The sequence below is a fragment of the Arachis stenosperma genome, chromosome 4 (assembly GCF_014773155.1).
Source record: "Arachis stenosperma cultivar V10309 chromosome 4, arast.V10309.gnm1.PFL2, whole genome shotgun sequence".
Classification (NCBI taxonomy): domain Eukaryota; kingdom Viridiplantae; phylum Streptophyta; class Magnoliopsida; order Fabales; family Fabaceae; genus Arachis; species Arachis stenosperma.
Genome location: NC_080380.1, coordinates 77,050,750 through 77,056,130, shown reverse-complemented (window position 1 = coordinate 77,056,130; position 5,381 = coordinate 77,050,750). Strand labels below are relative to the sequence as shown.

At 31.9% G+C, this 5,381-nt stretch overlaps 1 non-coding gene across 1 annotated transcript; it reads right to left on the bottom strand.

Moving 5' to 3' along the window:
• Nucleotides 1-4,293: 4,293 nt before the first annotated feature.
• LOC130977772 (small nucleolar RNA R71) lies at nt 4,294-4,396 on the bottom strand. Its single transcript, XR_009085449.1, has one exon. It is a non-coding gene; the product is annotated as a small nucleolar RNA R71 (small nucleolar RNA).
• Between the last annotated feature and the right edge of the window lie 985 nt (nt 4,397-5,381).

Sequence of the window (5,381 nt, the reverse complement as noted above, 5' to 3'; positions counted from 1 at the left end):
CCTTCGTTTGGGCTTTCCTGTGACTTGGCCGAGCTCTTTGAGGAGAGGTCGGGTTGTCCTGACCTGAAGAGGTCGGTCGCTTTGTCTGTCGAACATCCCGGGTCGAACAGCTCGACCCAGGGTATGAACAGAAACCAAATCAACTAACAACCCTAATCTATCAATCTAAAATGGACATCAATGAGTCAAGGTCACCTAGGTCCTCAATTCCAAGCCAAGAGTGTGAAAAGCTACACTAAAACTAACCCAATCATTTTATCAAATACTTGGTGTGCATAAAAATAAAGGCATATTAAATTGCAATAATAATAAAATCTAAGGCTACCAAATGCAAGAAAATAATAATAACAACTCGATTAATCATCAACAAACATAAAAACATCAAATTGCATTGATAGAAATTAAAATTAATAAGATTTCATCAACATTAAAATGACCAAAAAAAAAAAGAAATAACAAGTAAAACTAAAAGAAGTAAGATGCTAGAACAAGAAATAGTATAGGAAACTAAATCAAGACAAGTATCAAAGTATCAATCTAAGAGAAATTTAACTAATATAACCTAGATTCTAGAGAGATGAGAGAGCTCCTCTCTTTAGAAATAACCTAAAGCATGTTACTAAACTAAACCTAATTGCCCTTCCCTTGTTCCCTCTTGAATTAAGCTTGAAATAGCTTCATAAATGACTTGGATTAGGCTCTAGAAGCCTAGAATTCACCCCCAACATATTGCATTAAATGAAGTCACGTGATGCATGTCACGCATATCCATGGGTTACGCGTACGCGTCACTTGACAAAATCTCCTCTCACACGAAGAAATCTATCAAGGAATCGAATGGAATTAAAGTAAATTAAATTTGGCAAATTAAGGGCCTAGAAAGCATGTTTTTACTTTTAAGCACAAATTAGGATGAAATCATGAAACTAAGCTATTTCAATGAATAAATATGGGATAAGTCGATAAAATCCACCCAATTAAAAAAAATAAATACCATGAAATGTGGATTCATCACATCCCCATAGTTAAACAATAGCATGTCCTCATGCTAAACCTAAGAAAGAAACAAGAAAGGCGTATTAGATTTATTCATAGTAAAATTCCTATATGCAAATTATCTAAATGCATGCAACTATTTGGTCAAAATAAATCAATCCCCAAGAATACATATATGAACATAAGGGCTAAAGCAATTACAATCAAATCAAATCCACAATTGAATTGAGTTTTACAAAAGTATTTACAAACTTGCAAGATAAGCAATAATAATAAGTTGAAGCATAAAATTGAGCAATCGATAATTGTTCAATGCATGTATACAAATATCATGAGGGCTTTTCCATAGGTTGCAATGGGGTTAGGGTAAAGGTAAGGATGCATATGGTCATGTTAGCTTCAAATTTGAATCTTTGACTAACTTAAGCTCTCACCTAACAAACATAACAAACTATACAATTCACTTTTTCAAATGCAAACCTAACTACCCATTATTCACTTTTTCACATACTCATGTATTCTTTTCAATTCACATCCCATATGCATTATTCTTATTACTTTACTTTGGGGTTAACATTTGTCTCCTTTTTATTGCTTTTTCTTTCTTTTTTTTTTAGCATAATTTATGCAAGAGAGACTAATGCATATGGTTCAATATTTAATGCATGAGTATGTTCCCAATTCCCAAGATTTTTAATGAAAACCTAAAATATACTTTTACCTCAACATTTATTTCCCAAATTTTCCCACACATGAATGATACATACTCCCACTAGCCTAAGCTAATAAAAGATCTAAATTAAGGGCATTTATGTTTTGCACTTACAGGAAGTGATGTGCTAAAATTAAGATCAAAAGGGGATTAAAATAGGCTCAAAGTTGGTTAACAAAGGAAGATACAAAGGTAGGCTAACCATAGTATTGTGCACCATGTTTTTGGAGCCATTGCTAGGAATTATTTAATTTGTGAAAAGTATGAGTCACAATTTTGCCTATCAAGTTTCTGGCGCTATTGCCGGGGATTATTTGAGTTTGTACAAATAACGGTTCATCTTGTTGCTCAGATTAGGTAATTTTCTTTTCAAAAAATTTTCAAAAATCTTTCAAAAATTTTCTATTTGTTTGCGTTTTTCCAAAAATAATTTTCAAAAAAAATCCAAAAAAAATTATAAAATCATAAAATCAAAAAAATTTTTTGTGTTTCTTGTTTGAGTCATGAGTCAATTTTTAAGTTTGGTGTCAATTGCATGTTTTTAAAATTTATGCATTTTTTTTCGAAAAATTGATGCATTGCATTCTTCATGATCTTCAAGTTGTTCTTGGTAAGTCTTATTGTTTGATCTTATATTTTCTTATTTTTTGTCTTTTGTTGTTTTTCATATGCATTTTTGAATTCATAGTGTCTAAACATGAAAATTTTCTAAGTTTGGTGTCTTGCATGTTTTTCTTTTTTGAAAATTTTAAAATAAGTCTTGATGTTCATTATGATCTTCATAATGTTCTTGGTGTTCATCTTGACATTCATAGTTTCTTGCAGCAATCATTGGTTTTGATCCAAATTTTCATGTTTTGGGTCATATTTGTGTTTTTCTCTCTCACTTAAAAATTCAAAATAAAAAATATATTTCCCTTATTTTACTCATAAAATTCGAAATCTTTGGGTTGACTTAGTCAAAAAATTTTAAAATAAGTTGTTTCTAGTTAGTCAAGTCAAGATTTCAATTTTAAAAATCTTATCTTTTCAAAACTTTTTCAAAAATCAAATCTTTTTCATTTTTCTTTTGTATTTTCGAAAACTTTTTTTAAAAAAATTGATTTTCAAAATATTTTTCTTATCTTTATTTCATGATTTTCGAAAACTTTACTAACAATTAATGTGATTGATTAAAAAATTTGAAGTTTGTTACTTTCTTGTTAGAAGGTTCAATCTTTAATTCTAGAATCATATATTTTAGTTTCTTGTTAGTCATGTAATCAATTTTAATTTTAAAAATAAAATCTTTTTAATTTCCTTTTTAAATCTTTTTCAAAACAAATCTCATCATATCTTTTCAATCATATCTTTTTTCAAAATCAATTTCAAAAATCTTTTCTAACTCCTTATCTTTCAAAATTGATTTTCAAATCTTTTTCAACTACTAATTGACTTTGTTTGTTTTTACTATTTCTTATCTTTTCAAAACCACCTACTACTTTCCTCTCTCTAATTTTCGAAAATCACCTCCCTCTTTTCCAAAAATCTTTTTATTTAACTAATTGTTTAAAATTTGAATGATTTTCAAATCTTTTTCAACTAACTAATTGACTTTTTGTTTGTTTTACTATTTCTTATCAAAATTGATTTTCAAATCTTTTTCAAACTAACTAATTGACTTTTTGTTTGTTTACTATTTCTTATCTTTTTCAAAACCACCTAACTACTTTCCTCTCTCTAATTTTCGAAAATCACCTCCCTCTTTTCAAAAATCTTTTTTATTTAACTAATTGTTTAAAATTTGAATTTATCCTTTTATAAATTCGAATTTTAACTTTAATTAAAATAAAAACAAAAATATTTTTCATTTATTTTAGTTAATTTTTGAAAACTCCTCTCTCTCATCTTCTTTATTTATTTATTTATCTACTAACACTTCTCTTCTACTCAAAATTTGAACCATCTTCTCCCCTCTACCTGTGTTCGGATTTTCTTCTTATTTTCTTCTACTCACAGAAAGGAATCTCTCTACTGTGGTAAAGAGGATCCCTATTATTATTTTCTGTTCCCTTCTTTTTCATATGAGCAGGAGCAAGAACAAGAATATTCTTGTTGAACCAGATCCTGAACCTGAAAAGACTCTGAAAAAGAAACTAAGAGAAGCTAAAATATAACAATCCAGAGAAAACCTTATAGAAATTTTCAAAAAAAAAAAAGAGGAGATGGCATCCGAAAATAATGACGACAACAATAATGCAAGGAGGATGCTTGGTGATTATACTACACCTACTTCCAATTTTTATGGAAGAAGCATCTCAATCCCTGCCATTGGAGCAAACAATTTTGAGCTGAAGCCTCAACTAGTTGCTCTAATGCAACAGAACTGCAAGTTTCATGGACTTCCATCAGAAGATCCCTATTAGTTTTTAACTGAATTCTTGCAGATTTGTGATATTATTAAGACTAATGGAGTAGATCCTGAAGTCTACAGGCTCATGCTTTTCCCTGTTGCTGTAAGAGACAGGGCTAAAGATAGTTTGGACTCTTGGGATAAGCTGGTCATGGCCTTCTTGGCCAAGTTCTTTCCTCCTCAAAAGCTGAGCAAGCTTAGAGTGGATGTTCAGACCTTCAGGCAAAAAGATGGTGAATCCCTCTATGAAGCTTGGGAAAGATACAAGCAGTTGACCAAAAGTGTCCTTATGGCATGCTTTCAAAGTGGACCATTTTGGATATATTCTATGATGGTCTATCTGAGTTCTCTAAGATGTCACTGGACCATTCTGCAGGTGGATCCATTCACCTAAAGAAAACGCCTGCAGAAGCTCAAGAACTCATTGACATGGTTGCAAATAACCAATTCATGTACACCTCTGAGAGGAATCCTGTGAGTAATGGGATACCTCAGAAGAAGGGAGTTCTTGAAATTGATGTTCTGAATGCCATATTGGCTCAGAACAAAATGTTGACTCAGCAAGTCAACATGATTTCTCAAAGTCTGAATGGATTGCAAAATGCATCCAACAGTACTAAAGAAGCATCTTCTGAAGAAGAAGCATATGATCCTGAGAACCCTGCAATGGCAGAGGTGAATTACATGGGTGAACCCTATGGAAACACCTATAATCCCTCATGGAGAAATCATCCAAATTTCTCATGGAAGGATCAACAAAAGCCCCAACAAGGCTTTAATGATGATGGAAGAAACAGGTTTAGCAATAGCAAGCTTTTTCCATTATCTTCTCAACAACAGACAGAGAATTCTGAGCAGAGTTCCTCTAACTTAGCAAACATAGTCTCTGGTCTATCTAAGGCCACTCTAAGTTTCATGATTGAAACAAGGTCCTCCATTAGAAATTTAGAGGCACAAGTGGGTCAGCTGAGTAAGAAAATCACTGAAACTCCTCCTAATACTCCCCCAAGTAATACAGAAGAGAATCCAAAAAGAGAGTGCAAGGCCATTGATATAATCAAAATGGCCAAATCTAAAGAGGAAGCAGAGGACGTGAATCCCAATGAGGAAGACCTCATGGGACATCCTCCAGACAGAAAGAAGTTCCTTATTGAGGACCTAAAGGAATATGAGGCTCATATAGAAACCATAGAGATTCCATTAAACTTCCTTGTGCCATTTATGAGCTCTGAGAACTATTTTTTCTCTAAAGAAGATGAAGATGTAACTGAGGAGCAAGTT